Source organism: Panthera uncia, chromosome D2 (genome assembly GCF_023721935.1).
Source record: "Panthera uncia isolate 11264 chromosome D2, Puncia_PCG_1.0, whole genome shotgun sequence".
Classification (NCBI taxonomy): Eukaryota; Metazoa; Chordata; class Mammalia; order Carnivora; family Felidae; genus Panthera; species Panthera uncia.
In genome coordinates this window covers 79,584,027-79,602,020 of record NC_064818.1, presented here as the reverse complement: position 1 = coordinate 79,602,020, position 17,994 = coordinate 79,584,027, and the positions used below count along the sequence as shown (strand labels likewise).

Genomic DNA, 17,994 nt, shown 5'->3' with positions numbered 1-17,994 from the left:
AGGTTGAGGTTAGGATTTGGGGTCAGGCCTGCAGCAGTCAGGCTGAGTATGTTCTCTTACTAATTACTCTGAAGAGTGGGACTTTTGTTTTGTCAGGTGTTATGCTCACGACGGCGTTGGGCAGGTTTTGTGACCGTGTACGTGATTGGACTCATATACAGGGTCACACAAATCCACCATCTGATGAAGAAGTGCCCACAAATAAGGGGAAGGCAGAGCAGAGGGAGGTAAATTGTGCCAAACGTGTACTTAGCATTACAATGGGGGCAGTGCCACAAGCGAGTCAATCCAATCTATTTTTCTGATAAATAGCTGTTACTGTTGTCATTGTGCGACATCAGGTCCCCTTCATGCCTCCATTCCTTTGGTAAGGAATCCATTAGTCTTGCGTGAACCTTCAATTATCCCGCTACACAGTCTGTGGGAAGCAAAGTTATTTCAGCCGATGGCAAATCTCCTTTTTACTCTCCTAACTATTTAGATAGGAATAAGACCCTAGAACACTAATAATCTTTTCTAACATCACATAAAATATTGAAAAATCTTCTGTGGATTTTCTGTACCATCAGCACATTGATGCCTGTGTGCAGGATCCATCCGTGTCCACTCACTCATTCCAAAAACTTCTGCAGAGCACCTACCACATGCCAGGAACCAGGGTAAATCCTGGGTACGTTGGCCCTTCTGGCAAGGGGTGCAACTACCTTGTTGAAGAGATCGGACACAGTTAGGGCGATCAACCCCAACCAGAAGAATGTTACTAATAATACCATTGTCACGTTGCCCCTACGGATGACAAGCCCACCAAAGAGCTTAGAGTTTTTAAATGTTTAACTTAAAAAATTTTTAAATAATTACAAAGTTGTGCAGAAGTTGCAAGAATACAAAGAACATTGGCTTCCTGGACCATTTGAGAAGAAATTGTTGAGTTGATGCTCATTTTCCCTGAATACTTAGGGGAGTTCTTTATAGGGAAGGCAGCATTGACCTGTATCTTAAGAAATGAAAACACTTTGGATATTTGAAGTGGGCAAAAGGGAATCCCAGAGAAAGGGATTCGTTTGGACAAAACCAAGTACTTGGAAAATTACGAAGCACAAATAAATGACAGTACAATGAAAAGATCAGATCGTGTGTCACTTAAGACTCTTGGTTGGAAGTGGCAAAGTCCAACAGTCAGCTAAGGATAAGAGAGACCTATTGTTTCACTCAAGGGAAAAGTCAGGGTACCTTTAGACGCAGCTCAAAAATATGGCCCAACCCTATTTCTCTACATGTTGTCACTTGGCTTCATTTACGGGCTTCCTCCCAGACAGGCTTTCTTTTCATGATTACAGAAGGGCCGCAACGTCTCCAGACCTCACATTTTGCAGCAGAAAATAGTGTGTCCTTCTTGGGGTATTCCCAGAAAGTCTCATCGCATCTCATTGCCTCTGACCGGTCACGTGCATGTCCTTGGACCATACAGTGCATCAAAGGGAATGTGACTTATGCACTGGTTGCCTCAGATCTTGTTCACGTGCTTCACCATCGAAGCTTATCCTCTGGGAGGAGGCCGGGTCTTGTCCAACAACAAGGAGCGAGAGCTTGGTAGAGGTGGTTTCCCAGAGGAAAGTGAAGGTATGGATGGAAAGGAAAGTACAATAGATTTCAGGAGGTCACGTCAAAAGGGCTGATTGTGTATAACAGGATATGCCAGGATAGGCTCACTCCGGATGTCTTGAGGTCGGCTTTGATGTCTGTTCAGGGTGGTGGTGGCGATGATGATGATTTTCTGTGCTAGACATTGTCCCGTGCCCTTTACTCACACAGAACTAATTTTTTATATGTACCCAGCACAGTCCCCAGCTGGGCCTACATTGACCACTCAATAAAATCCGCTGATTTTGCCACTGTTTGAAGATGCTCAAAGACACAGCCCCAAGGACCGAGTGGCCATCAGGCATGTAGGGAATCATTCCTGGAGTATATTATATGCTTTTTTTTAATGTGTATTTTTTTTTTTTTTTTGAGAGAGAGAGAATGAACAGGGGAGGGGCAGAGAGAGAGTGGGAGACAGAGAATCCTAAGCAGGCTGCATACCCAGCTCAGAGCCCGATGTGGGGCTTGATCTCTCGACCATGCCATCATCACCTGAGCCAAAATTAAGAGCCATTTACTTAACTGGCTGAGTTACCCGGGAGCCCCATCTCCCATTTAAAATGTTTGAGGCTCCTAAGAGACAGCCCTTGACCATCATGCCTTGAATAATTCAGGATGCAGGGGATTTGGATAAATCCTGCAGGACAGGACTTTTCAGTTAATAGCAGCTTACTGGGGCTCCTGGGTGGCTCATGAGCGTCTGCCTCTTGATTTCCATCCAGCTCAGGTTGTGATCTCATGGTTGGTGAGGTCGAGCCCCACGTCAGGCTCTGAGATGATCGTGCGGAGCCTGCTTGGGATTCTCTCTCTCCCTCTCTTTCTCTGCCTCTCCCTCACTCATACTCGCTCTCTCTCAAAATAAATAAACATTTTTTTTAAAGTAGCTCACTGAACAGAAATTAGAATTATTAACTTTGATGACCTTAGATGATAATTCGAAAGTTAGTTACCTTCTTGGTATTAACTGGGACTAAAATGATACAATTTGAAATTAGATGCTTAGGAGAAGCATCGGAGTGGGAAGAAGGGCCTGCTAGCTAATTCTGATACTGTTTGTAGCAGAGGGTCAATAGACAAGAGCTCTAAGTGAGGAGGAATTAAAAATTATATAACGATATTGGTATAAAAGTAGCTACTTTTGCAAAAACACAAGCCTTCCTAATTTCCAAAAGATAAAGAATAGAAAGATTAAAAAAACCGGAGAGACCACATATTGAAAGACCATTATATATATTTCAATATACGTGTCTATGTGTATATAGGGGTATATATACACGTGGGTAAATGCACAAATACACAACATGAAGAAGAGGCAAAATATGTTGATTATAATGTAAATGGGTTTAGCCTATTAAAAGAAGGCTTTATAGTTCTGGCTGCCAAAGGAGAATCTAACACTGTGCCCCTATAAGAGACACTCCTAAAATAAAAAGAGAGAGAGAGAAGAGATCTAGGGAGGTTAACAATTAAAGAATGGACAAACGTTTAGTATGCAAAATCATGATTAAGGAAAATAGAAAGGATAAAAACGCAAGAAAGAAACCTGGGTGTCTGGGAAGGTAGCATCCAGATCAGAAAGCATGTTAAAAGACCGAGAAGAGCCCAACATGGGGCTCAGTGTCATGAACTGTGAGATCAGGACCTGAGCCAAAATCAAGAGTTGGACACTTAACCGACTGAGCCACCCAGGCACTGCACAGCAACAATCTTATAATGTAGAATCTATGAAAGATTGCAAGAGAAGTCATCAAAGATGATAACATTAAACTTAACACACTTCTCTCCACTGAGGGAATACCATGTAGACAAAAACTCAGTAAGACTGTAGAAGACCCAATCAGCATGATCATTGAGGTAAATCTTACGGATGACCTAAAGAACAAGGTAAAAGAAGATGCCTTCCTTTAAAGTACACAGGGAAGAGGCACCTGAGTGGCTTAGTTGGTTGAACATTGGACTTTAGCTCAGGTCATGATTTCGTGGTTCCTGAGTTGGAGCCCCACGTTAGGCTCTGTGCTGACAGCTCAGAGCCTGGAGCCTGCTTCCGATTCTGTGTCTCCCTCTCTCTCTGCCCCTCCCCTGCCCACACTCTGTCTTTCTGTCTCTGTCTCTCTCTCTCTCAAGAGTAAACATTAAAAAAAATGAAAGTACACATGGAAAATTAAGAGAATTGACTCTTAGCCCACAAAGAAGATCTCAATGAATTTAGAGGAATAGAAATAATGCGAGATTCTCTGACCACAAAAAGCTAGACGTTGACAGCATTAACAAACCAAAACATCCTTCCATGACAAGCACTGGCAGGAAAAGCTACAGTCAACACGTAAGACTGCACTGAACTAAAGACCTTCTGCACAGCAAAGGAAACAAATTGAAACAGCATCCTCCAGAATGGGAGAAAATACTTGCAAACCATATTCTCTGATAATGGGTTAATAAACAAAATAACTGAAGCAACAACATCAACAAAAACCCCACCATCGTCACCAAAACAACAATCAAAAGGTCCTCTGTTAAACAACTCTTCGGTCAAAGGGAAAATGCAAAATGAAATCGGAGACGTTCTTAAAGGTAAGTACAGGTACAATTATGACCTGTTCAAGTCTATGGGACATAGCAAAAATAGTTACCAGCGGAAACTTGTTGCGTTAAGTCCATATGGCAGTAGTAGTAAAAAAAATCTTTTATCAAAAAAATGCTTATTTATTGAGAGAGAGAGAGAACACGTGCGCACATGCGCATGCCAGTAGGGGAGGGGCAGAGGGAGCAAGAGCGAGGATCCCCAGCAGGCTTCTTGCTCAGCATGGAGCCCAATGCAGGGCTTGATCTCAAGACCCTGGGATCATGACCTCAGCTGGAATCAAGAGTCAGATGCTTAAACAACTGAGCATGGCAATAAATAAATAAGTTAGGCACCAATGCAAAAAGCTAGAAAAAGAACAGACTAAAAGAGAGGGGAAGGTAGGGTTTGATAAACATAAAGAAGTCAGTACATCAGGAAATGGAAAAGCAATAGAAATCATGAGGGAATCCAAAAGTGGGTTTCGTTAAGTAAAAACCAACAAAATGGACAAACCACCCACTTACCAACTTAAGAAAAGGATGGAGAAAACAGAAATTTACAACCTAGGAGTGACAAAGGGTGAAACTCAAAAATAAAAAAATCGAGAATACTTCTTACACCTCGAGGGGAATAAATACGAAAACGTAAATAAAATGTGAAAATCTGTAGAAAAATGCAACTTCTTGAAATTTAACCTAGGAAAGACACTAAATCTCAACAGAATGATTACCACAGAAGAAATAGAAAAATAAAGAATTATCTTCCCCAAGAAGCACCAGGTGTAAAAAGCACCTTGCAAGTTCACATAATCCCAATACCTCCCTAATGGTTCTAGGGGGTAAAAAAATGAAGAAAACCTTGTTGTAAAGTGAGCCCGTCATTAATCCTCAAATGTGAAAAGATTTCGTTGAAAAATAAAACTTCTGATTTGATCTTGCTTATAATTTTTTTTAACGTATTTATTTTTGAGACAGAGAGAGAGCATGAATGGGGGGAGGGTCAGAGAGAGAGGGAGACACAGACTCCGAAGCGGGCTCCAGGCTCTGAGCTGTCAGCCTAGAGCCCGACATGGGGCTCGAACTCACAGACCGCGAGATCGTGACCTGAGCCAAAGTCGGACACTTAACCGACTGAGCCACCCAGGTGCCCCTGATCTTGCTTATAAATAGTGATGATAAAGTTTTTAAATAAAAGGTATCCAAAAGAACCCAATAGCACATTAAAGGAACGATGTGTTAAGAACAGAGGAGATTCATTCCAGAATGCAAGGAAGGTCCAGTATTGGGAAATATATTGATATGCCATACTGGCCATAGAGCTAAGGGGCTAAAGCATATGACCATCTCCGTAGATACGGAGGAGGCACTGGACAAAACTCAATACCTGTGGTAGCTTCTACAGGTGTCACAACAAAGGACCATGGTCTGGGTAGTTATCTCCTCATACTTACAGATGCTGGAAGTTCAAGGTCAAGGTGTTGGCAGAGGGGGTTTCTTCTGAAGCCTCCTCCCTTAGCTGGTACATGTTGTCCTCCTTGTTGCCTCGTATCACCTTCCCTACGTGTGCATGCACTTCTGGTGCCTCTTGGTGTGTCCAAGTTTCTTCCTCTTGTAAGGACAACAGTCAGATTGCGTTAGGACCCACCCTCATGGCTTCATTTTAACTTAGTCACCCCTTTAAAAGTTTTTTTTTTCCTCCAAATATGGTCCCATTCCGATGTACTGAGTTACGGCTTCAACATATGAATTTGGGGGGCCATGATTCAGCACATAAAATACTCCTTTGCTTTATCAGCAATTATCCCTATGGTCATATAGGCACTGATGGATGCTTTCATCACAGGTAAGACATATATGCCTCAGACCAAAGTTAGCTTCCTACTTAATGGGAAAACACTTGGGGCTTTGCTGCCAAAGGTTGGAGCAAGAAATAACGTCCAGTGTCTTTACTGTCTAATATTGTTATTAGCCAATGTAATCAGACAAAGCAAAGCACTCGCAGCATGGATATTAGGAATAGAAAAATATTTTCATTTATAAATAATACGGTTATGTGACAACCCGAAGAGCCAATGAGAAGCTGCTATAAAATTGTAAGAAAATTTAGTAAATTAACAAGGGATAAAATCACACAAATCAACAGATGTCCCGTATGTAAACAAAAACCAACTTGAGGGCATAACGGAAGACAAGACTGCGTTTACAACGGTGAGAAAGACAATGAAATGTGTAGATGTACACCTAGCGAGCAGTGTCCAAAATCTGTATGGAGTATGTAAACCCTGCTGGTGGATACTAAAGGGGCCATGAGCAAATGAGAAAATGTCCCATGATTTGGATGGGAAGACTCATTTCCACTAATGGTCAGTTCCTCACAGGTCAATTGTAAGGCGAAGGTAATCTCAGAAAACTCAGTGATGATTTTTTAAACTGGACCGAGACAGGTCATGTATGAAGTTTATTTAGAGCAACAAATGAGGAACATTCACTAGAACTGGTGGGACATGAGTTCTAGGGGTGAGGACCAGAGGTTAAACACGCTATGAAGCTTCTAGAATTAAAAGACTTAGACATGACATAAAGCTTCTATACCCAAAACAGAGTGGGGTTGGCACATTCCTAGACGAATGGAACAGAGTAGAAAAATCTGGAAATAGGCCCACTAGCATATGAAAATTTAGTGCTTGAGAAAGATGGGATTTCACGCCAGAGTCCTCAGAACTTGTTAGTTCTTTGGTTAGAGGAGTTTGCGATTACAGGGTGTTTCAGATTGGATACTGTTCCCCCAAATTTCATGCCCTTCCCCAAACCTCAGAGTGTGATGTTATTTGGAGATAGGGTCATTGCAGATGTAATTCGTTGAGATGAGAGCCTATGGATTACAGTAGGCCCTTAAGTGAACACGACTGGTATCCTTGTGTGAAGGAATGCAGAGACACACGGGAGAGAGGGCCGTGTGACAATGGAGGCAGAAGTTGGGTGATGTGTCTGCAAACCAGGGACACCAAGGATGGCCAGCAACCCCCAGAGGATGGAAGAGGCAAGGAAGGATTCTTCCTTTAGAGCCTTCAGAGAGAAGGTGTCCCTGCCAACTCTTTGACTTTAGGTTTGTTGCTTCCAGAACTTGGGGAGGCTAACTGTCCGTCGTTATAAGCCACTTGCGGTGTGACGGTTTCATTACAGTGGCCTCAGCACAGGAATACACGGGGTGTTGAAGACAGAAAGGCTACTCCACAAGAGCTGGGGCCTGCCATCCTGTGGGGACCTTGGGAGGCAGGGAGTCAGGGGCATAAATACTTTGATCCTGTTCCCTTCCCCTGCTCACTTTGAGCTATCTAGTATGGTGGCCATTGCCACGTGCAGCTAATGTGCACTTGAAAAGTGTTTAGTGCGGACTGACATGTGCTGTGAGTGTAACATACACCCTGGGTTGTGAAGACTTAGGAAAAAAAGATTGTAAAATACGTCATCAGCATTTTTTAAAAATATTGATTGCAAGTTGACATGGTAATGTTTTAGGTATGTTGTCTTAAATAAAATATATTCTTAAAATGAAGGTCACCCATTTATTTTCACTTTTTAAAAATTGTGTCTTATTTGTGAGTTTTATTTTTAAAAATATGGCTACTAGAAAACTTTAAATGACACCTGGCCCACGTTGGTGGCTTGACTTATTTCTGTGGAACAGCACTGCTGAAAAAGGCAGAGGGCAGGCCATTCTGCTGAGATTGTCCATTATGACAGCTTCCTGGGCCCAGGACAAAGGGACTGGGAGCAGGAGGAAGGTGGATGCAAAGAGGCAGACACAAGATATCGGACACAAGTACCTACTGTGTGCCAGGTATGGTTTTAGAGGCTGAGAATAAAGCAGTGAAAAATCCAGATGAAAGAGGGTAGTGCCTTGGGGTGGGAGCAGTGGGGATGGGGAGAGAAGGACAGATTTAAGAAGTAGCTGGGAAGCACAATTGATGGAACTTGGAAATTGTCCTGGGAAAGACAGAGGAGCCAGGTTTGTAGACTGTGTAAGTAAACAGCGACGCCGTTTCCCGAGGCTGGAGGAGCTACAAGGAGCAAGGGTGGTGCGCGAGAGGAGGGGTGGTTTCTATTTTGGAAGTGATGAGTTTGTTTGTGAAACCTGGTTGAGTACATGGAACCAGAGCTTAGGAAAAAATATGCGCTAGAGATTCTGATTTGGAAATTATCAGCAGATGTTACAAACCGTTGCATCTTTAACAGTTTTGACAGCAGTTATTTGAGACACAGACACAGGGGCCACAAGCTGCCCCATTCCACCTTTCCAGTTGAAGAAACACTTGTAATAATCGCAAAATTTCCCTGTCTAAAGACATTCTGAGATTATTTATATAACAACAAAATACACATATTTATGATTATATGATTATAATATCTCACAAAACTTAGCGATAGGCGTCTGAGGGGTTCATATTTGTACCATTACACGTTGTCCTAAATCTGAGCACTGGAAAATTATGGGCCAAAAATGCTATGGGTGCTAATAGGCATCTCATTATATAGCAAACCAAATAGCTTGTAAGAAATTAAAGTGATAATGATGAACTCAAACTAATAAAGATTTCTAATTAAAACGGAATAATAGCAACTACCGACCACAGCAACTCAAGGCAGTGTTGACAATACGTTAATGACAAAGCATTGTCCCTGAAAATTCCAAGGGCTCATTTGCACAGGAAGAGGGAAAGAAACAATACTGTTAGGCAAAATCCTCAGTAAATTCTAATACAGGGCTGATTTAATTTAAGAACTCCAAATTTAGAAACACATTTCACGGGTACCTCTTTGTCCTATAAAAATAAAAGACTTTGGAACTGCCTGCCATTTGCCTGTTAGAAAAGAAAGTGATTTGTACAAAACCATTTGCACAAAAGTATTTTCAGCCTGTCCTGTCCCCTTCCAAGGGGGATCCTGATGTTTTGTGTGTGGGTCTTTGCTGTGTTCGTCTGTGTAGTGAGTGGAGAAGGAGGGAGGAAAGCTAGATTGATTATATAAGAAAATGGGAGAGAGATTTGTGGAGGAAAGGAGGAAAGGTGGATGCCTAAAGCCAAGATGGGCTGGAAGGGTTTTTAGGGGGAAGGTGGGGGAGAGGGGGCAGGATGCACAGGAAAAATTAGAGAAAGGGGAGAGGTTTAGAGGATGCAGCCACCCAGAGGGGCGGGACTTGGAAGGAATTCAAATCCTCCCAGACAGAGCTAGGCAATGTGGTTCCCTTATTTGCACCGCACTTGGGAGCCTTCACTAACCACCAAAATGGCTTTTCAAGTTTTGGCTGTCGTTTTGTTGCTGTTACATCTCTACTGGGGTAACTGGAAGAGATCTCACAGCCTCTCAGAGATAGGGTGAGACATTCTGCTGTGGACGGTGGTTGGATGTCCATGAGTTGACGACACGGCTCCAGGTGAGGACACAGCCTAGGGATCTCATGCTCAGCAAATGCTCCAGCCACCAATCCTTGAGGACCTGCTGTCAATGACTCTGTGGAGGCTGCATCTTTGGGAAGATCCTTGTTCTCTCCGTGGCTTGATCGAAGTGCTTTGATGTGTATCTTCTCGTGTTCTGCGCTGACTCAGAAAAAGCAAAGCCCATGTGGCATGAAATCTGTAAAGGCTACCACCTTGTTTTCAGGGTCCCAAGTTCATCAAGCACCCAGCTTACTTCTGCTCCCTTTTGCTGTTGAGGAGCGAGAGCTAGAGCCTCATGTGATAGACTTGGCTGACGCCTATGAGGAAAACCTGACTTACACAGGTAAATAGCTGGAAAAAAGATGACTATTCTAATAGTTTTTACAAGTAATTGGGGCAATTCTTCTATATCAAAACTTGAAGGTAGTTTCTCAAAAGCTAGTTGCAGTAGGGGACGTGGAATGATATCAATGAACTGTTCATTCTCTGTTATATTAAAATCCATTTTTCTATCTTGTACTTTAAATGGATCTTTTACCCATACATGATTTTGTAACACGGTGCACTGGTCACTTGGAAAATGTTGGCTCACCTAGTTAGACGGTTCTTCTGGATGTTGATATATTTCATTAGACACTGTCAAGAATTACATTTATTAATATCAGCACCAATCACATCAGAAGAGCGTTTAAATATATTGGAAGGCTCTCCATCTCATGGTGGCATATGCACGTTTTCCATAATGTAATTTTCACTTGAAAGCTTGAATGTTATTATTGGCAACAAAGAGTATCAGTTGTTTTCCTTGAAGTAACAGGTGCATTTCATTCACCCCAGAGAAAATATCTGCCAATTACCCAAGTCTGAACGACCATAGTCTGTTAGAAGCTCTTTCAAGTAGAAACAGTGTTCCATGAAAAAAAAAATGGCTAGTTCAGCATGCAACTCAAATAATTATTTGAGAACTTTTATTCAAGACAACTATTTTCCTTGGGGATATGTAGTTCCCACATTTTCCCCAAGGGATATTTAAAGATGTGTTCTTACAGGGAGAGATGAAATTAATCATCTTTACTGTTTCAAGAACATTTTTGGGTGAAACTGGTTTATTTTTTTCTTTGAGTGCTGCTGGTGACCAACACAGTGCCGAGTGGTGGTGTTTGGTGCCGTACGACCACTGGTTGCTGACGCACCAATAGTTTTACTCCCACTGTTTGCACCATCAGCACGAATGTCAACAGAGAGGAAGACGTAAATGGTATCTTGGTAGTACTTTGAAAATTGTTTTACTCTCAGACTCTCTGAAAGAACCTCAGCACACCCAGGGGTCCACAGACCCCACTGGGTGAGGTGCTGGTGGAGTTGGTCTTTGTTATTCATGGCTTCAATATTTGTGAGTTCATCTACATACTGAGATTTAACTCCCAGCCAGTACTCACGGCATGTTTGTGGCTGTTTGTGGACAAGCACGTGCCCATAGTGGCTTCAATATGAGTGGCTCGATGTGCACATTCCTGGCTGAGGCGGGACAAGGTGACACTCTGCCTTCTTGTTTTGGGGTTTATACCATAAACAGGGATCCTTTATGCAATTAATTTAGTTCTATTCTTTTAGTTTTGTGCTCTTTCTTGTTAATTTCACTGTTTAAAATGGCCCCCAAGTGTAGTGCTAAAGTATGGTCTTGTGTTTCCGAGCACAAGTAGGCTGTGATGTGCTTTTTGGAGAAAATATGTATGTTAGATAAGTTTTGTTCAGGCATGAAATAAAGTGTTTTGCCCAGGAGTTCAATGTGAGTTAACTATATATATATTAAATGAGGTATCTTTAAACAGAAACGCGCATAAAGCAAGGTTACATAATGATCAGTTGATGAGAATATTGTGGCCAGAGAGGCCAGTTACCTGTTTGTAATTTAAAATAAAATTGGTGGGCACGTTGTTGATGATCTCGATTCCTTGAAAGACTTTGGATCACCTTGAGCAAGTACGGCTGTTTAAGAACTCTCTGACTTGGAAGTAATTTGTGAGAGATTTTAAAGACTTACTGAGGTCTGTTCATTTTGAGGGACAAGAAGCAGTGGGGAAACTGAGGAAGGAAAAGTGCAGAACATCCGTGATTGTTCAGCTCAGATTCTTCATAGTTTTTGACTCCATCTTTGGAGGAGAGAGGCCACAACTTATAACATTTGTGACTTAAAGACGTCCCTTGTCTCCTGCAATCTCATCAGATTGCATGAAGAACCTAAAACAAACACGCTTTAGTAACACTTGCCATGGTGGGACCACACTGTGACGTAAGCCATGATGCATACTGTCTTGTTGGCTTGGACGCTAACCTCATGAGGTAGGATGTCTTCTCCCTATTTCATAGATAGCAAACTGATTAGCAAACTGTAGAAGCTAAATGACTTGCCCTATGTTACTCATCCTGTAAGTGACCAGGCAGGGTCCCACACCCAGCTTCTTTGACCCCCAAGTTTGTGTTCTTCCATTGGGCAGTGTTGGGAACAGTTTCCCAGCAGATCTGGAGAGGCCAGCAGAACTTACAGAGCCTATTGACTCGCCTAAGGTGCCAGCACTCAGTATGACACCCAGGAGCCAGACTTGGACCGACCATTCCCATTTCGACATGTTGGTTGCTTTACTTTCAATGTCACGTACTCTTCCACTGGGCCTCCCATTTTCCAGTGCCATCAGTGATCAGAGTTACCTTGTTCTTGGGTGGGGCCAACCAGAGAAGTCGGCCAGTGCCCAGCGCAGGAAAAAGCAGCCACCACCAGAGGGCACTGTGACCCTTAGTGGTTGGTACCTGAAGGACAAATGGCCCCAGCCACTTTCGCAACAGAGAAAGGTGATTTCTCTGAGATTTACATTCTCTTTTGGCCCAGACGTTGCCTTGTGAGGATAAATCACAGTGGTTGCTGCATGTTATAGAATCCTTATGCGCTCTGCTGGTATATTGCAGTTGAAAGGATACGAGCCACGTTGACGCATTTTCCCCTTCCACCTACCAATGATGGATGAGGATGGCTGAGGCTGCCTTTTCCCAAAGCACAAATGCATTCAGGGGCTCTCTTTAGAATCTGCCGTTCAACTGATTCCAACACTAAAATATAATAAGTGGTGTCAGAGAAAGTTCCCAAGATTGCTTGGGATCAGAAGCAAAACCCTAGGCCATCCTGGCCTTTGTTGATTTTAATTAAATATAGTGTTCAAGTGTCAGAAGCTCAGTCGACTAGAAGGGGAGTTAGAGCCCAAGATGGGGAAAGCAAAGATTCCTTTATGTAATGGGAACTACCATCACCTCTCGTATCAAGCAGCCCCTATGTAACTGGCTTAAATTCTTCTGACCGAGAAGGGATTAGAGACTCTGATGTTTAAAAGTATAATGTGATTTGAATGTTATGGAAAGGAAGACAGGGGATGGGTAATGGGCCAGTTCAGCCACAATTCGGTCCATGTTTTTCACACTCTGTTCATGGGCAACATCTTTGAGGAAGGAAAATCTTGGCAAAGACATCACACAAGATGAGTGGCACTGGCCAGTGGTATGTCATTGTCCATCCAAGAACAGAGGCAATGCCGTTGGGCAACACTGCACCAGTCCTGCTGTTTGACACATGGTGCTCTGGTCTGTCGGTGGGGAATTGCCCTGAATAGGGCATCCTCACCATGTGGATTCTGCCTGGACTGCACCACTCCCTTTCTTGTCAAAACCCTTGGGCTAATTCTTAGCAGATTATATAATAAATGCTACCTCCCATGGCTCACCAAGTTTCCAGTCAAGGTACTGGACTTCAGCATGGGATGACCCTTTCCATAGAGATCTGCATTTTAATAGGAGATTTAGGAATTTTAAAAATTGTAAAATTAGTCCGTTCTAATAAAAAAATGTAAATCTCCTTTATTATCCCCTACCTGTCAATTATATTCTCCAGGTATAATCACTATTCATAGTTTAGTGTGTATTCCTCCAGAACATTTTCTGTACACATAGAAACATCTATTATGCATTGGTACATATTCTTTTAATTTTTGTTTTTTAACAAAGTTGTGTATAAATTCTCTATAGTGGTCACCCCCGCCCCCCCAATAACCAGGCATGGGTGCCCATCCAAGTGAGAGAAACAGCTACCTTGTTCATTTTAACTGCTGCATGGAGTTCCATAGCATGGGGGGGTATCATAATTTATGGACCAGTTTTTATGGGTGGGCTTTTAGGAGGTCTCCAGTTTTTTTGCCATTGTAAACAAAACAAATACTTTTGGCTGCATGGAGTTGCTGTGCATTGTTACTGGTACGAGGCCTTACCAAAGCAGTCCCAATGTATTCTCAGTAGAGAAATTTTGAAGAGGAGAAGTTTTAATGCCAAGAAAAGTGACTGTGAAGCAGTGGGTTGGGCTTGCTGAGTGCCAGGCTAGGGGAGGCTGGTCCTACTGGCAAAGGAGGAAAATGGTGGCCTCTTGGACTGCTAGGGTAAGTAAGGGTGTCTGTTCAGCCATAACGGTGGAATCTGCAGTGTGCTCCCTTTGCTTATGATGGGAAACATTACATGTCCACAGACCCATCGTCCACCCCCTTGATTGCAAAAGATTCATTAGGGGGTGCCTGGTTGGCTCAGTTGGCAGAGCATGTGACTCTTGATCTTGGGGTTGTGACATCAAACATCCTATTTTACACCTCATAAAAGGCCTGAATAATCTCACACTTGCACATTTTTGTAATTGTAAGACCTGATGCCACATTTCCAGTGAACTAAAATGGCTTTCCAAGATGGCACCTTCTAATGGCATGACACCAACAGGAAAAGTTGAAGGCAGAGCAGTCAGTTTCAATGGTATCTGACAAAGCTTAGTTAATTGATGTGTCGATGAAACCATTTATAGGGTGCCTACTAAGGGCCACACAGGGTGAAGTGCTCAGTATACAGAGATGGTGAAGACAGTCTGTGTTCTCAGAGCTGAAAAATACGCCATTGGAGCAACGTGGTCCTGTAGCTAGGTGAGGTCCATCCAGCTCTCCCTGCCCATAGGTGCACTCACCTATATGGAGAGCACCATTGAAGATGGCATTTATCTTTGCATCTTCTGAGAACATCTCCCAGTGCAGAACATTGATGAGACCCCCACTGGCTGCTCCAGTGGAATCACTGCATCCCTGGGCTGGGCCTTAAAGTTAATAAAGTGCATGAGAACCACGCAGTGAGGTCAATGTCAAGTGAACACTCAGTACATCATGGCTGACTGGCCACAGACTAGCAGTGACTAACTGGGAAGCCAAGTTGTGCATACAGGTGAGCAGTCTCTGGCCTCTGGTGCGGCCTCCGTGCTTGACCCCTCTGGCCTCTGGTGGGGCCTCCGTGCTTGACCCCTCTGGCCTCTGGTGGGGCCTCCAGACTTGACCCCTCTGCATAGTGTTCATCCAAATTTGACAAAGGGCAGGATTCTTGCATCTGAATCTCCCAGGGAAACTTGTTAAACATGAGGACTCCTGGGCCCCAACCACAAGGCTTGTGGTTTAGTGGTTCTGGGATGGAGTCTAGGAATCCGTGTCTTTAACATGTCAGGTCATTCTTATTACCAGTGGGCTGGGGTGGGGACGTCCCAGGTTGACGACTGGCCAAGGGGCTGCTTGTGACCTCCTGACACGTTCTTTCCCCCTTACCTTCCAAAGAATATAATAAAATTTGAGTTAGTTACCAACTTTTAAAGATCAGGATTTTGTTTTCCTGAGTCTTGAAGTGGATGAGGGTGTAAAGTGACTTAGAGAAATAGCCAAAGTGCTCCTAAGGACCCTTTGATGCTCAGGACTGGAAGAGCTGAGGCTCTGAGAGGGGCAGGGTGGGATATTGGGATTGACTGAGAGCAGTTGGATCCATGGAGAGCTAGGAAATTCATTCTCTAAAGAAGCTGGGGTGGAAAATACCCAGGCTGCAGACAGCAGGGCTGAGGCACAGAGCTGGCCGTCAGGGATTACGTGAAAGTCTATGTCTGGAGCTTTCTCTGGAATATTGCAGCCAGGCTGTGTCCCCAGAGAGGACACTAGAGCATTCTACTGTAGGGGTGTAGGAAGAGCTCCAGGGAAAAGACCCCGATCCCCTGGGCTGAAGCCCACTGGTCAACAATCACAAGCCTCAGGTATAGCCTTTTCAGACCTTCCTCTTGGATATGAACAAACAGCAGAGGACGACCAGAACTTGAGGAAGAAATCCTGCACCATGAAAGTGAGAGAAACCAGCAAACAAGTAGAAGAAAGAGATCCCAAGGAAACATGATTGTAGGAATCAGCAAACAATTTCACAATTTACTTACTATTCTCAGATCAGAGACACACTGCATCCAGAAACCAGGAGCAGGGGCTAATGGGAAAGGAATCCTCAGGGAGATAGAATGAGCTCTTGGAAACTGAAAATATGGTAGCTATCCGTGAGCTTAGAGGAAGTGGACAATACAGAATCCAGAAAGTATCTCCCAAAGTAAAATACTACTAAGAAAAGAGTAATGGAGGGGCGTCTGGGTGGCTCAGTTGGTTAAGTGTCCAACTTCAGCTCAGGCCATGATCTAGTGGTCTGTGGGTTCGAGCCCTGCATTGGGTTCTGCGCGGACAGCTCACAGCCTGGAGCCTGCTTCAGATTCTGTCTCCCTCTCTCTCTGCCCCTCCTCCACGCACACTCTGTCTCTCAAAAATAAATGTTAAAAAATTTTTTTAAAAAGTAATGGAAAATATGTAAGAGTGGGGGCAGGAGAGAGTGGGTCTAGGAGTCCAATATCTGATTCATAGGAATTCCAGGAAAAAAGAAGAGAGAAAATGGAGGGAGGGAATTACTGAAGATAGAACTCAAGAAACAGATTGGAAGGACATGAACCGCTCTACTAAAAAGCCAAAGCAGAATCAGGAGTGACGACGATACTATCAATAGTCATAAAACCCAATATTTACTGATTTTGCACTATGTGCCAAGTGCTGTTCTGAGGGCTCTGATGTATTATCTCATTAATCTGCACAACCGCCTTGCAAGAAGGACGCTCATGCCTGTTTTAAGAGACACACTATTAAGTTACGTGCCCAGGATCACATGGTTCATAAATGGCATTGTGGGGTTTTGGGCCCCAGTGTTCTAAACAACATCTGCCTGTGTCACCATAACATGTCAGGACACCGTGCCTGAAGAGAAGACCCTAACGTTTGCAGGAAGAGACAGAGAAGTGGGACACAGCCAAAGGCATGTGAATTGGAGAGTATCGGATTTATCTAACACAGTCTTAGAAATGGGAAGATGATGGAGAGATGCCTTCAAAATTCTGAGGGAATATGGTTTTCAAGGCAGAAGTCTATACCAGCCAAATTCCCAATTGAGTGTGACAGTAGAAGAGACACATTTCAAGCATGTGAGGCTCAAACAGTTTACCTCTCAAGCACCCTTTTTAGGAAACAACCAGAAATATGCTTCAGCAGAACAACAACCGAGAAAAACATGGAACCCCAAAACAGGGAACCCAGCCCAGGAGGAGGCCTGGGGGTGCCGTGGGGGGAGACCGAGGTCACTGAAAAAGGATGTGGCCATGTGGGGAGAGGTTGGGTGCTGTGAGAGCTTAAAAAAAAAAAAAATCCTCAACCTCTGTGAATGCAGGAAATAATGAAACTAGAAAACAGCTGAATAAGCATACTTTTCAGTAATATGGAAGAAGCTACCAGAAGAAATAGTTAAAAGTGGTGGTCATGGAATGGGAATGGTGGGTGGAGGGGCCACGACAGGGGCCGCCGTTGTTATAAGCCTTTGATTTTTTTGAGTTTTTCTTTACTTTTGATTTTTTAATTTTTTAATTTATTTTTTATTCTTTAAAAGAGATTTTATTTTAAAGAGAGAGACAGTGTGTGCAAGCGGGAAAGGGGCAAAGAGAGAGGGAGAGAGGATCTTAAGCAAGCTGCATGCTCAGTGTGGAGCCCGACATGGGGCTCGATCATCCCACAACCCTGGGATCATGTCATGAGCTGAAATCAAGAGTCGGAGGCTCAACCGACTGAGCCATGCAGGCACCCACCCCACTTTTGATTTTTTTAGAATAGTTTTAGGTTCACAGCAAATCTGAGCAGAAGGTTCGGAGATTTCCTACATACTGCCTCCACCCTCACATATTCCTCCACAATCTACGTCCCCCACCAGGTGGTATATACGTAACAACTGATGATCCTGCATGGACCCATCATAGTCACCTGCAGTCCGTGGTTGACATTAGGGTTCACTCTTGGTGTTGTGCATTCTAAGGGTTTGGACAAATGTGTGGTGACATGTATCCACCATTATGATGTCATAGAGAGTAGCTTCCCTGCCCTGCCAATCCGCTGGGCTCTGC

General features: G+C 43.5%; 1 long non-coding RNA gene across 1 annotated transcript; it reads right to left on the bottom strand.

Moving 5' to 3' along the window:
* Positions 1-228: 228 nt before the first annotated feature.
* On the bottom strand, positions 229-17,920 carry LOC125933034 (uncharacterized). Its single transcript, XR_007460844.1, has 3 exons — positions 17,855-17,920; positions 5,655-5,811; positions 229-418 (listed from the first exon to the last, which is right to left on the bottom strand). It is a non-coding gene; the product is annotated as an uncharacterized LOC125933034 (long non-coding RNA).
* Between the last annotated feature and the right edge of the window lie 74 nt (positions 17,921-17,994).